This window comes from Lissotriton helveticus, chromosome 12 (assembly GCF_964261635.1).
Source record: "Lissotriton helveticus chromosome 12, aLisHel1.1, whole genome shotgun sequence".
Lineage (NCBI taxonomy): Eukaryota > Metazoa > Chordata > Amphibia > Caudata > Salamandridae > Lissotriton > Lissotriton helveticus.
The window spans coordinates 520,914,127-520,930,131 of record NC_136073.1 but is presented as its reverse complement, the minus strand read 5'-3'; positions in this window follow the sequence as shown (position 1 = coordinate 520,930,131).

Genomic DNA, 16,005 nt, shown 5'->3' with positions numbered 1-16,005 from the left:
TAACAAAGAGAAGACATGCAGGACTATGGTAAAAGAACACTAGCTGGATTCACCAAATTGCAGCCAGCCGCATGGTCGCAACAAGAGGCAGGATGCCTAGAAACAAAGAACACATGCAGGCCTATAGTAGAAGTACATTGGCTTCTTACATAAAATGGCCGCCGGCCACATGGTCACAGCAAGAGGCAGGAGTCCTGGAAAAAAGAACACGTGCAGACCCATGGACTTTGACTGTATACAAAATTGCCCAGGCCACATGCCATGTGGGACAAAGGCAAATGGAGGCTTATGACAAACACACACACACACACTGGACAAACAAAGGAGGCATGATTAAACAAAGAACACAGCATTAATTCTGCATTACCAAAAATGAAATTTAATAGGGCAAAATTAAAATGTTAACAACAACACACATCCTTCCCACCTATACACTGTTTGCAGAAAGAACTTGAAATACCACAGAAAAAACATTTTGTATTTCAATCCAAATCCATCCATGGCCTTCATGATGTTTCAAATTCAACAGACACCTCATAAACAGTTGTTTCATGCACCCATGACTAGCACTGGGCCTACTGGCTGGAAGGCCAATTGGCAGACTAGGCCACACAGTGATTTAAATCAATATTGCAAATGTATTAAAAAAGCACAGAGGAAATGTAGTAAGCTGTGCAACGTTTTTCCTTTACAAAGAAAAATTAAATGCAAAGAAATCACTGGGTCCCTACTGAGACAACACGCCACTCACAACAATACATTTTAAAAACCCATTAACAATACAAATAATTCCAGGTGCATGGCCCGAATCAAACAAACAACACCACTTTTAACAACTAACTTGTGGAATCTCAAATACAAAGTCCGTAAATCCAATGGGATATGCAGCAGACTCAAAGAGTGATTATTCCAGCTCAAAATCTAAATGAAAAGTGGCCAGGAGATAGACAAATCACTGGGAGGAGCCTGCTGGACTGGAACAAGAAGATGGAGACTCTGGGGTACTTCTTTCCAGTTGGAAAAATAAATTTAAGAAAAGAAACCCATGCACAAAAAGAAGCAATGCCACATGCCCATTTGAGGAGGTTTTTAATTCCAAATCATAATTTCGGGAAGATTTTGATTCTTCTTGAGAAGAGAATCATTTCCAGATTGCAGCCACGGTAGATCCTGCACACTCGGGATCTCAAACGGCAGAAAATATCCGCTGGAAGTCGCTGGTGTGCCCGAATGACATGATAGTGACAGCAAAATCTTGAGGGAACATGCGGCTGGCTAGCAAATCTTGTGGCGCCAGCGAAAGGCCCTGAAAATCTTACGGCTGATTGCGTGTGCCTGGCAAGTTGCTTCACACCTGCAAAAGGACATTTTGTTTGCACTAACCCCAAAAAAACTCTGCTCCGTTACAGAGTGTGGATTTTAGAGGTAACTCTGCATCCTCCGAGGAATGCATAGTTGCTGAATTCTGCAAACTCCACCTGTGGAGCAGAGTTGTACGCCCAGGCTTAATTTGATTTGAAGCTCCAATTTATCATAACAATACTTACATATAATTTGAAGTGTGTTCAATTAGAACTGTTCTTCTATAAATAACTATGTAGCACACTTTCTCAATGTCTTCTTTTTCGCTTTTTGAATACAAATTCAACGTTATGAGTTTGACTTTGTAGTGAGTGCATCAACAACATATGCAAACAAAGTTTGGTTTCTCTGAAGAAACTCTGTTACACTTTGCAATCTCTTTTTACAAAACTTTCACTACTAGTACATGTATCTTGTTCTTCTACAGTTCAAGTAGTCAAGTTTTTATTTTTCCTAGGCTCCTGTTCAGAACCAAAAAAAGAAACGCAATATCCTCACAAATGCTTTATACATCTGCTATTATTGCAGCCGCTTCTTGGCTCCCCTTTACCTCTACCTGAACACTTCTACTCAGAATAAGGGTCTAGGGCACTACCCTAAAGTATGTCTTGAGAGAGGGAGTAACCTTTATTTTTTGTTCGGGATTCAGTTTTTTTGATAATCTTTTATAGCTTTTGTAACTTCTAGGCTTGCTCCCCTCTCTTATTCTGACCGTTTCCTCTTTCCCCAAACCTACTTCTTCCTCAGGTCAAACAACCGGGTTTAAAAGCTCAGCATCAAACCCAACACTCCCCCTCCCTGTACTCCTAAGAATGTATCTTAAGATTCCCTTTGCGGGCACTACACCAACCCCTCTTTTTTGCATACTTTTCCTGTTTTTGGTAATCTTCCTTCTCTTACCATCTGTGCTTGAAATCCCGCCCGGGAGCAGCTCCTGGGATGTCAACCTTGGTTGTTGTGGCCGGAGCTCCATGCTATCCTCATTGATTTGAACCAAATCAGCCAGCCCGGCCTGCACCTAACAAACTCTTTTGTAGCTGATTCCACCAGTTTCACTGCCCCTGCTCACTCCCCCACCTCTCTCCTGGAAGGAAAACTTGGTCGCTGTGTGCCGACCCCTGCACAGCTCCAGCACTGCTCCCACCCAGGGTTAGTCTGTCGTTGTGTCGGGGGAGGATTTCGCCACTACTAGCCGGCAAAGACCCTGAGCTCCCGCACTTCTCCCACGCTGCTCCGTTCTATGAGTAAGTCCCCTTCTACCTCTATATCTCTACACAATCTGCAAGTCCTTAATTCTGCAACTTTCCATTCATATAAACCTCACCTATCTATCCATTTTCGTGACGCACCTCCGGCTCACCCGCGACCCGCGAGCTAGCCGTCCGCCATATTTTCCTACATCACACTGTTATACATCTGGTATTCTGCCATGCAACCAACATTTATTAATTTCTCCTAAAGATAAAACAGGACTTTTCACATATTAAAGTCTCCTAATCAAATTGCACATATTAGAATGATGCACAGCTAACATCCGTATGCACACTTTCCTTGATATGGTAAACAAATAGAACTAGCTAGATATCACATCATTCAGACTGTTAAATGGATGAGTCGCTATGTTTTGACACTAAATTAATGCTCGCAGTCATTAGAAATGGCACAAGACTTGCATGAGCACTGACCTCTTTCTGCTCTGTATTACGCTTGTTGATAAAAAACTTACTGATAATAAGAGCGCACATGGAGAGATAAGATTTGGATTCTTTGGGGTAAGATATACTTGTAAAGAGAGATAGTCAAAGAAGGAGACATGAAAAATACTAACCAACATTTCCCAGAGAAAGCACCATTGTCTACAGTTTTTCTTCAGAAATCACAGGATTTGAACACATAACCTTTAGGGTAAGAGTCAGATACCTGAACCACTATTCCACAGCCACCCATGTATAGCTGGCACAAAAACGTATTTATGACATTTGAATCAAGCACTCCAATGTATACAGTGCCGTAGGTTAGAGTTCACCTATGTTGACATCATTGACAGTGTTGAATGGAAGAAAAGAGGGGCAGAGAGAGAAAAATAAAGCAAGACAGAGGGATAGAGAAGATTTGTATTCGTTGGGCTAAGACATACTTGTAAAGAGAGATATTCAAACAAGAAGAAAAGAAAAGCAGTTGTCAAAGAAAATAAGATTGCAATTAATTTTGACTGAAAAATCACAACATGTGAAACACCAGGAATTGAATAAATACCCTTTGGACTAAGAGTCTGCAACCTTAAGCACTAATCCATGGTGGCTCCCAACTATTCCGCACAAAATTGTATATATGACATTCGAATTAGACACTCCAGTGAATGCAGTGCCGCAGGTTAGAGTTCACCTATATCAACATCATTGACAGTGTTGAATGAAAGGAAAGAGGGACAGAGAGAGAAAAAGAAAGCGAGACAGAGGGAGAGAATATAGATGTATTCTTTGGGGTAGAACATGCTTGTAAAGAGATATATTCAAACATGGATAATATTTTCCAACATTTATCAGAAAAAAATACTATTCACTACAACTTTCCTTTAGAAGCCACAACCATTGAAAAATCAGGATTTGAACATATAACATTTGGAGCAAGAGTCAGAAACCTTAACCACTAGGCCACAGTGACTCATGAATAGACTGCACAAAAATGTATATATAACATTTGAATAAACACTTCAGTGTATGCAATGCCATAGGTTTCAGTTCACCTATGTTGACATCATGGACAGGGAGAGAAAAAGAAAGTGAGAGAGAGGGAGAGAGAAGATTCATATTATTTGGGGTAAGATGAACTCATAAAGGGAATTATTCAAACAATTAGAAAAGAAAAACATTTGTCAAAGAAAGTAACATTTCTCACACACATATACAGGTATGTGAAGAAAAGCATTTGCATGCAAAATTATCATGTGTGCTGTGTTTCACATTCAAAAATTACATCTAGCCAGTCATATGAGGAGTATGATGCACCTGACACACATGCTACGCCAACCTCTGCATCAACCAAAATAATTGATATTGTCATAAAACATGAATTCCCATGGGCCAATGCCCTATTGTAATTCCTTCTCTGCGTCTCTGTCCATTTTTCCCATGGTCTTATTGTTTCTGAACTGGCTGATATCCTATGATGCAACTTGAGAACTTGCATCCATGACATGACTGAGTGTATCCGTTACAGAGGTTAGGGTCTGCATCTCCCCTACTCCGGCGGTGAGGCTCGTACATGCCTTTTTCATCCGCATTCATTCTTGTTTTTTCATTTTTTATTCTTTTTTTGCTTATCTGTTATTTTTATTTGCACTTTGTTGTTGTATATACTAAAGAACTCCCCAGTCTGTGAAATTTCTGTAGCCCCCCACGTAAGTTCTAAACTTGAATTGCGGGCCATCTATTCCCCTTATAATATGGCCGCTCCATTATTCACCAGTAGGTTTTGTCAATTCGGTCCGTTTTTGATGTCTTTCACGCGCCAGTAATCCCGCGCTGCAACAGCTGTTTCTAGTTGTGGGTTTGAATCATTGTAAAAGCGCTCGATTTCAGCATTTCTATCACCGATTCTCTGCCCCTGTGTGTACTGCCGCCGCCGCCGACCGGATGCATTCTATCCTTCATTGCTCCAGGTATGCCCGTGCCTTTGATCGTGTTCTGCTGTCTTCACCCCGTAGATGTTTGCAGCTCTAATTAACAACTCGAGCTCATAACGTAGAGAGCATATCCCGGCATTTAGACTGAGCCTAAACTATAAAATCCAGACTACTATTACATCTGTTATTATGCCTTTCTTTATAGATTGTATCTCCCCTGCCCCTGCCTCTTCCTATCCATGAAGGAAACCTTGCGTCACCAATTAACTTTACATCTGAAACCTTTCCGAAGGGGAAAAGGCTTTCTATGTGGTAAGGACGCCTGCATGTATTTCTATTTGTGCGTTCCATATATCCCAGGAAAGCTTCCATTTAGAGCTTGCCTCCGTATTCTAGGAATGTTTCAAACCCTGGGATTAGTTATGAGACCATCCAACTAGTATGTACCAGCCAGTAAGCCATATGATCTCTTTCCTAGGTCGTGTACCTGCTGTCTGCCGGCCGGCTGTGTGTGTGCACACCAGTATTAAAAAACGGAACCCATATACGGAACTGTTCCTTCACCTACCAGGTACACTTCACTCCTGTGATATTGTTGGATTTTAGTCAAGTCAAGTCAAATAATTTATATAGCGCGCTACATACCCAGAGGGTCTCAAGGCGCTTGAAGAAGGGTGGGGAATTACTTGTCGAATATCCAAGTTTTAAGTTGCTTTCTGAATGCTAGGTGGTTCTGAGTGAGGCGAAGGTGAATGGGGAGTGAGTTCCAGGTTTTAGCTGCCAGGTAGGAGAAGGATCTTCCTCCCATGGTGGTTTTGTTGATGCGAGGTACGACAGCAAGGGCTTGGTTGGAGGAGCGTAGTTGGCGGGAGGGGGTGTAGAAGGAAAGTCGTGTGTTGATGCAATCGGGTCCGAGTTCGTAAAGTGCTTTGTGTGCGTGTGTAAAGAGGCGGAATGTTATTCTCTTATTGACGGGGAGCCAGTGGAGGTCTTTCAGGTGACTGGAGATGTGGTCTTTACGCGGGATGTCTAGTATGAGTCTGGCTGAAGCGTTCTGGATGCGTTGGAGTTTTTTCTGAAGTTTTGCGGTGGTACCGGCGTATAGGGTGTTACCGTAGTCAAGGCGGCTCGTGACCAGTGCGTGGGTGACCGTTTTTCTAGTTTCGATGGGGATCCAGCGAAATGTTTTTTTGAGCATGCGAAGAATGTTGAAGCACGATGATGAGACGGCGTTGACTTGTCTGTTCATCGAGAGTGAGGAGTCCAGGATGATGCCCAGGTTCCGTGCGTGGTCCGTCGGGATGGGTGCTTTTCCCAGGGCCTCTGGCCACCAAGAGTCGTCCCAAGTGGAGGGGGAGGTACCTAAGATAAGGACTTCTGTTTTGTCTGAGTTCAGTTTCAGACGGCTGTGCTTCATCCACTCGGCTACTTCTTTCATTCCTTCATGTAGGTTGGTTTTGGCAGTGTTAGGGTCTTTGGTGAGTGAGAGGATCAGTTGAGTGTCATCAGCGTAGGAGATGATGTTGAGGTTGTGTTGGCGTGCGATGGTCGCGAGGGGGCTCATGTATACGTTGAAGAGGGTAGGGCTGAGTGAAGATCCTTGTGGCACGCCGCAAATGACTTCAGTGGCCTCTGACTTGAATGGTGGGAGGCAGACTCTCTGAGTTCTTCCGGTAAGGAACGAGGTGATCCAATCCAGTGCTTTTCCTTGGATTCCGATGTTTCTGAGGCGTTGTAACAGGGTGCTATGACAGACTGTGTCGAAGGCCGCGGAGAGGTCGAGGAGGATGAGGGCGACTGTGTCTCCATTGTCCAGTAGAGTTCGAATGTCGTCTGTTGCTGCGATGAGTGCGGTCTCAGTGCTGTGTTTGGCTCAGAAGCCGGACTGTGAGGAGTCGAGGGATTTGTTGGTTTCGAGGAAGGCGGCGAGCAGGTTGTTGACGGCTTTCTCGATGACTTTTGCCGGGAATGGTAGGAGCGAGATGGGGTGGTAGTTTTTGAGTTCGGTGGGGTCAGCTGTGGGTTTTTTCAGAAGGGCGCTGAGTTCGGCGTGTTTCCAGCTTTCCGGGAAGGTGGCGGAGTTGAGGGAGCAGTTGATGACGTCTCGGAGGTGTGGTGCAATGATGGAGTCTGCTTTGTTGAAGATGTGGTGAGGGCATGGGTCTGTGGGGGATCCTGAGTGGATGGAGTTCATCAGGCGGATGGTGTCCTCAGTGGAGATTGGGTTCCAGTCATTAAGGATGTTCAAGGGGGGTGAGGGTACGGCAGATGGTTGGGAGGGTTGGTCTCCGGGTTGGTTGTCGAAGCTGTTGTGGATGTCTGCGATTTTGTTGTGGAAGAACGAGGCTAGGGAGTCGCAGAGGGTTTGAGAGGGAGTGATGTCGTTGGAGTTGGCTGAGGGGTTGGTAAATTCTTTAACGATGTTGAATAATTCCTTGCTGTTGTGGGCGTTGTTGTCTAGACGGTCTTTAAGTGCAGCTTTCTTGGCAGTCCGGATCAGTTGGTGGTGTGTGCGGGTGGCGTTTTTGAAGGCGTCCTTGGTGCTGGTGTTTGGGTCTTTTTTCCAGGCCTTCTCAAGGGAGCGACAGAGTTTCTTGGATGTCTTAAGATCGTAGTTGAACCAGGGAGCGTTTTTGCTGCCTAGTTTGATTTGACGTTTTTTCAAAGGTGCTAGGTTGTCGGCGCTGTTGGTTAGCCATTGAGTGAGGTTAGTGGCTGCCTGGTTGGGGTTCGAAGAGTGGGCAGGGGGGTTTTGAAGAAGCGATGAGGAGATCTGGTCGATGGTGATTTTGTTCCAATTTCTTCGCAGAGTAGGTTGAGGAAGGTTGTGGGTTGTGGTCTTTTGTAGACGAAGTGAACACAGCTGTGGTCCGTCCAATGGAGAACTGTGGTGTGACTGAAGGAGATATGTTTGCTGGAGGTGAAGATGGGGTCGAGTGTGTGGCCTGCGTAGTGAGTGGGGGTGTTAACAAGTTGTTTGAGTCCGAGGTTGGCGAGATTGTCCAGAAGGGTGGTGGCGTTGCTGTTGTTGCTCTTTTCCAGGTGAAAATTGAGGTCTCCCAGTAGAATGTAATCCTCGGAGGGGAGGGCGTGTGGGGTGATAAAGTCAGTGATGTCTTCACTGAATTGTGCACGGGGTCCTGGTGGCCTGTAGAGGAGGGTGCCTCGGAGTGTGGTCTTGGGGTCGGTGTGGATCTGGAAATGAAGGTGTTCGGCGCTAGCGAGGTTGGCGTCTGAGCTGGTTGAGATGCGGATGGAATTCTTATGGACGATTGCGATGCCTCCTCCTGTTTGCTTGGTGCGGTCTTTTCTGATGATTTTGTAGCCTTCCGGAATGGCAATGGTGATGTCTGGGGCTGAGGAGGCGTTCATCCATGTTTCTGTTAGGAAGGCGACGTCCGGAGAGATGGTGTTTAGTAGATTCCAAAGGTCGATGGCGTGTCTGTGGACCGAGCGGGTGTTGAGCAGGATGCATTTTAGGTGGTTGGTGTCAGATCTCTGTTTGGTGTTCGTGGATGAGGAGTTGGTCTTGGTGCCGTCATACTTGCAGGAGATGCATGTGAAGGGTCCATGGGTGTGTCCAGGAGCGGCTTGGGCGCAGTTGGGGAGTCGGCCGGGGTTAAGGGCTAAGAGGGTGGAGGCGTCGTATGTAATGCGGGTGGGGTGGGTGGAACGGGGGCCAGGGGGTCTGGCGCTGGGCGCGGTCCTGGCGCGGACGGGCGTAGACGGGCTTACCTTTGGCGCACCTTCGGCGCAACTGGGGCGCGCTCGCTGCGCGTAAACGCTGCGCGATTGTTCAGCTGTCATTAATGGAGGGTGGAGGGGGGCGGAGCGTGGGCGGGGCGGCTGGGAGGCGGGAGCGTGGGGGGAGGGACGGGCTGAAGGCACAACCAAATGGCAATACGTGGAAAAACAAAGCGCAAAGGCTAACACGCCGATATTAGGGCACAGGAAGAGAAAATAAAGGTTAAAGGTTATGGAAATGCTATTTAAAACACTTTTAAGCACACAGGCACCAATTACGAGTCAAGAGATAAAATAGGCAGACACACGGCACAATCAGTGAAAGTACAGCAGTGCGAGGCGCTTGTGGAGGAGAGCAGCGCTACGATACCCAGAGGCTGCAGGAGGCAAGGGGGAGCAACCGCTGCGTCCGGAGACAGGCTGGTCACAGGGAAATGTCGGACCGGACGATGCAAATAGTCAGTGGGTGGGCGGGGCGGCTGGGAGGCGGGAGCGTGGGGGGAGGGACGGGCTGAAGGCACAACCAAATGGCAATACGTGGAAAAACAAAGCGCAAAGGCTAACACGCCGATATTAGGGCACAGGAAGAGAAAATAAAGGTTAAAGGTTATGGAAATGCTATTTAAAACACGTTTAAGCACACAGGCACCAATTACGAGTCAAGAGATAACATACGGCACAATCAGTGAAAGTACAGCAGTGCGAGGCGCTTGTGGAGGAGAGCAGCGATACGATACCCAGAGGCTGCAGGAGGCAAGGGGGAGCAACCGCTGCGTCCGGAGACAGGCTGGTCTTTGCAGAACCTCTGCAGAACCCTCACCACGTCAGTCTAGATTATTTATCTTTACCTCCTTCCTTTATAGGGAATTATCAGCTTTGTCGCATTGACGTCTGCAGCAGCTCAAGTCTCACTATCTGCCCTCGGGTGCTTTATTCTAGTTGTCTACAGGTATGATTTGATTCTGACAAACAAAGGGCCCCCTATTTCCATGTGCACTATATAAAAATGATCCTAGGGGAGAGTGCTCGTGGCCTTTAAACATCATTATTACCCTATTCCCCCCAGGTCTTAAAGACTGTGATACCTTGGCACACTGGTGTTAGCAGAGAAAATTAACCTATGAACAAGAAGATTGTTCTACTTGGAGTTAACTTAGCACATTAGAAACAGGTAAAATATATGACTTGGCAGTTGCAGCGATTTTCAAACTGTACTCTCTGCTTTTTGTTTTGTACCCCTGGTCTATATTCTGTCCTGCGTTTAACCTGCTACCCCTGTCTACCTGAAACATGTATATATGCGTATGTTGTTTTACCACTCTGTTGGTTGTGTGTAGGCCTAGTTATTGTTGGACAACCAGGATGTCATCATCTTTTGTAGCTACAAATTATTCTATACTGATGTGCCCTGAACCTGTGTGAGGATGTTTTCTGAAACAATGTTTTTAATATATCGTTCATACAGATTAATCGTCTTCTTTGTGGTTCCATCTCCTCCACCTCACCTTGCCTTGATGAAGGTGTAGCCCCGGACAGGGCCACACACTGAAACGCACGATGGCATCTGTTCCTACCCTGGAACTTACGGAACCAACCAGGATACCCAACCATCGGTTCCCATTCCATCAAAAGACCATCCTTGCATTGTGTTGTGTGATGTATGAAAGTTTATGTATGTATGTAGGTGGTATGTAAGTGTGGAGTAAGAACCACTGTTAATTTTGCTTTGTTGTTCTTTTCTATTTTTGTACATATTTATTCATTGGATTGTTTCAACCTATTTATGAGAAAAATGAACTTTAAAATAAAAATAAATTTTGATAAACTTGAGTAAATGTATCTTTGAAATGTTCCTTGTGGGTTCAGGGCACGTTGCTTATTATAGTGGACCTCTTTGAGGCCTCTTACTAGACCATATAGGGCAGGTTTCCCTCTCTTGTTTGATAAAACATGATGTATGTCTCTGCTTTATATATACAAACCTATGGTGTAAACAGTAAGTTACGAGTCCACCCCAGTGACGCACACCGTAGCGAGTGTGCACCCACACTTTTAGGGTCGACATTGGCCCTACACTTCTGGACCTCAAGAAAGCCACCCAGCATAATTACATTGGCTGAAACATATAGGCCATTTCCTGGATGTGCAAGACTATTTTTCACTCCTTCACAACCACTGTTGTTTTAAATCTTGGCAAAGGATCTCACTGTTAAATTCTTCTGGTTTGGAAGGGTATCCTGGGCCAGTGTTAACCCACTAAATTTAAATTTTCACAAAAAAAACTGTTTTTCTGTAATCAGGCATTGCAGCACACCAAGGATGCATTTGATACCCTAGTTGGGAACCCGATGAAAAAGCATGTCACCAGCTAGGTTGGTGGGTGAGGGTTCTTTTAAAAACCTAATGGGTTTCTTCCGGAGGGACTACTGAATGCACTCTTGATGCAGACTGAATGATATGATATCCAGCTCGTTCTTGTTGTTTACTCTATAGTATATAGGGGAGAAGGACGAGCACTGTTTGATCCTCATTCTCTTTACTGTTTTACAGCATTTCTTTGATAGATATGCCAGTGAATGTCCCTGGAAATTACTGCACTCCCTGACTTTGCATGAATCTAATCCTTGCAAAATTGTAATTTTTTTGCTTGATTCGTCTATCTGCAAATTCCCGTAACAATTATCTAAATGTCAATAGATTGCTGCCGAACACAGAAAATACTACTAATGTTCCACTTGTATACAGGGGCCTGTCTATGCCTCTTTTGTACCTCTTCAGCAACTACTTCATCTACATTCCTAAGAACCATCTCCTGTTTGCAAAAGGAGTACCATCTTTTACTTTATAATAATGACCAGTTGAATCAACGTCATGCAATAGTGTGTTCTACTGGGAATAGACTTTCTCATTACAATAAGATTCTGTGCTAGAGGTATGCTTCATTCACCTTTAAATATCTTGCAAAAATAACTTCTGTTGATTAGCTTTTTTCTAAGGTTTTTTTCCTTCATACACAGCACTGTTTTGTCTAGTGTCCTTATTCCATTCAATATTAAGATAACTAATTTCCTCTTCAAAGTAAATGTTTTGTCAATAATGCTCTCAATATATTGCTTTTGTTTAAGTCCAGAATTACTCCTCTTATATTTCTTCATCCTTTTTAGCTAATTCTCAATTACTCTACTCTGAAACATTTTAGGTTGTAACTCCTTAAACTGTTTCTGTCTTGTAGATAAACTCTCTGTTTTCTTAGGATATTTCCTACTGTCAGAAGCTTGTACTGCTTTCTTTTTGCTGATTCAAGATACAATTCAGTTTCTACATGCCATTTTATTGTCATTTTGCATTGTCAGGATAATTTTTTTCAAAAACTGCTTATTGCGCTTACCAACTTCTCTTTTCTTGTTCTGCACATTGTCCACATTATTTTATTTTTCTTTCTGAGTTTGAAGTTGAAAGTACTGTTTTTCTGTTTCTTTCTTGTCTGACCTTTGTCAGGCATTGTAAAACTTCTTTTTATAATAGAAGTGGATTTATATAAACCAAAGAAAGAATAGATTTCCTTGTTCAGAATCTACTATTAAAGTAATTACTTCAAAGCAAACTAGTAAGTACATAAGTGGTGATTTTAGTTTCCAAGTGCATATATATACTCTACTGGAGCAGCGTTGAGACATGTTTAAAGACCTAGTTGTTTCCTGCATGGAGGAGTTGTCCCTACTTCATACCAAAGTCAGTGTTTCAGTGTCTACAATGATGTGTTGCAGGATATGTAAGTAAGTATGCATGTACATGGCTGGGAAGTCCAATTGGTCGCACACTGCTTGTCCTATCAGCGTGTTGCCCCAAAGCATTTTGTTCCATGAAGTAAGCATCAGCGGGTGCGCCTCTGCCAGGGTCTTGAGCAAAAAATCACTGTTGCGTTGGCCATCCCTGAACACGTGTTTCGAGGTTGTTACCTCTCGGCAGCAGGGAATAGGCATATATGTAGGGGTGCTGCGTAGGCTGGCAAAAAATATCCTCAGGTCCGGTACCACTCGTGGCACGCAGGTTCGTAACCCGTCTCGTCAGCCCCACCAGCTCAAGAGAGCTTGAATATAAAAGAAAGTCCAATTGGTCACACACTGCTTGTCCTATCAGCGTGTTGCCCCAAAGCATTGTGGTCCATGAAGTAAGCATCAGCGGGTGCGCCTCTGCCAGGGTCTTGAGCAAAAAATCACGGTCGCGTTGGCCATCCCTGGACACGTGTTTCGAGGTTGTTACCTCTCGTCAGCAGGGAATAGGCATATATGTAGGGGTGCTGCGTAGGCTGCCAAAAAATATCCTCAGGTCCGGTAAAACTCGTGGCACGCAGGTGCGTAACCCGGGCTCATCAGCCCCACCAGCTCAAGAGAGCTTGAATATAAAAGAAAGTCCAATTGGTCGCACACTGCTTGTCCTATCAGCGTGTTGCCCCAAAGCATTGTGGTCCATGAAGTAAGCATCAGCGGGTGCGCCTCTGCCAGGGTCTTGAGCAAAAAATCACTGTCGCGTTGGCCATCCCTGGACACGTGTTTCGAGGTTGTTACCTCTCGTCAGCAGGGAATAGGCATATATGTAGGGGTGCATGTACATGGCTGCCTTTCTTAGTTACTCCAGAGATTTGCAAATCTGTTTGTAACCAGCTGTATGGATCCAACGTTTAACCCTTTCTTAACCTCCTTTAAAGAAAGCTCAATGTGGTAGGACTTTTGTGCAGATCTGTAGCTCCGACTTGGTGCTCAGGGAGGCCCTCCATATATCTTCACGGTGGATCTGCGGATCCACGTGGGAAAACAAAATTGTTAAAAAAATAAGGCTAAACAGTTTCTCATTTTCAAGACTTAGGATTCATGCATTAATTTGTATCCCGATACATCTTTTCCCTACTACTTCTTTACTACCACTATCCCTTTACCCTTTTGTTGGTTTTTACGACCATTCCTTCATGCTCCTGTTGCTCTTTTGCTATGGTGGCCAATTTTGTAACATACTCTGCCAACAGTAGGTCACAAGTTCAGTACATTTTTTAGATCAGCATGCTAACTCCTATATCAACTGTACCAGGTGCAGGTGCTTGTTTGGACTTTGAGGCATTTCACATACACCATAACTTTTTTGGGTAATATCACAAAACCCAATCATACATCTCTTTATATATATTCTCAATAAAACAATCTAGTTTTTAACCACTAACATATTTATACCAGCCAATAAACCTTTCTCTTTCAAATTTTAGTATCAAGATGTTCTTAAGTGACTACTTTTTTAAATGTCTTATCCTGCTGCAGCCTTCACCTATGAGCTACTGCTCCTTCCATTAAAAATGGTTAGAATGTGGATAGTGGGCCATAGCTATGTATTTTGGGCCAGAGAGTCTGTGAGAAAGAGTAATATTGACAGGGAACTGGGTTTGTCTAATGTAGATATTACTTGGATTGGACTGAGGGGTTTAAAGTGACATCAGATGCTTCCATGGGTTGAGAGCATTATGGATTGTGAACATCCAGACCTCATGATTGTGCACTGTGGGGACAATGACCTGGGCACTCTTACTGGGGTAGGATTGGAAATCCTAATGAATGCTACCTTTGGAAAACTAATGACACTTTTACCTCATACTGCCTTGGTGTTTTCCAACATATACCGAAAGAAAGGGGGAGACCAGAGGAATTCCTATATCCATCCTCCTAGAATAGAAGGCCTACTCTGAACTAGAAAACAAAAGTGAAACTTCTGAAAAGTCTCAAAAGTACACTGCTAGTAGGGTTATTCCCATTATGCTACGAATGGGGCATGCTGTGGTATATAAATAAATAATACCGGATCTAGGTTTGACTAGGCATAGCAATAACAGATAGCTCAATAAATAAGAGTCAAGATTCGAGGTAGTAGGAGTTTTGCAGGTTTAATACAGCATAAGGACAGGAACAGGACAACCTGCACAGGAATAGGATGGCAGCTGCCTGGGGCAGGATCTGGGATGAGCGCGCGCTGGGGAAAGGACTGGCGTAACATTTAATAACAATACACAAGCATATATAGTAAAACAGTTGCATTACAGTACATATGATAGGCGGAGCAGTGGGTGGAGCAAAGGGTGTGACGCGTAGCAGTCGCGAAAGATAAGGGTGAAAGTGGGTGTAACAGGGCGTATACATAGACATGTGATGCAAACGTAACAGAATATGTCATGAAGGGGGCGGAAACATGGAGGGGGCTACCTAAGGAGCTGGGACCTCTAACCTAGTGGTGCGCGCAAACTGACAATGACGTGTGACTAGGAGAAGCTGGGGCTATGAACTCTGTGCTAGGAGCAGAGACTGAAGTCTGGAGAGTCAGGGCGACATGTGCCTAAACCCTATCTAGTATCTGATGTTTAGAGAACATGTTGATATAAACTAGAAGTCAGGAGGGGAAAGGCTAACTTGATTCTAAGACTGGTGCATGCATTATTCTATATGTAGTGCGAGATGAAGAATATTAAATGATCATTAATACAGTATTTCTCTAACATGGAGACGTAAAGGCTAGACTATGACGGTAACTATTGATGCGATTCAGTAGCTTTAGGAATGCAGAGAAGGAGGGCTGGACTGATAACTAGAATCATAACATACTCTTGGCAGACTCAGAGGCAGAGCCAGGCTGAACCGGGCACTGCGAGGCAGGAAGTAAGTGAAGGGTCAGGGATACAGGTGGGGGCTGTGTCGCTCCTCAGCGAGGGCTTCAGGAGACAGGAGCTGAATCTGGTGTCCGGGCCCTTTTGAGGCCTAGGAACGGGGACTTTACAATGAAATAACGTGCACACTGAGAAACGTGGCAACGTAGCTTTACATAGGCCTGATATTCGTAGTATTCACGAGAACTGGGAACTGGCATACTAGAGGTGGACACAACTGTAATTGCGTCTTTAGTCGGTCATGGGGAATACATATGCATATTAATCATGCACCCATAACATATGATGGAGGACGCGTAGGGACACAGAACATGGCAGAATTTACTTTTCCACATTCCCTCCTTGTCACTACGTTTCCATCAGGAAACATCAATATTCATGATACCATCTATCATTTCATACAGCATCATTTGCTCGTCTCGAATTTTCTTGGAACGGGATTTAGAACGGGACTTGGGACTAGGAATACAAGAGGTAGCACAAATGCCGCAAATCGCAGGGCCACATTGTATACAGAGGCAGCAACTGAATATGATCGCTACTGCAATACCTAGAAAGGACAAGACCTTCCATC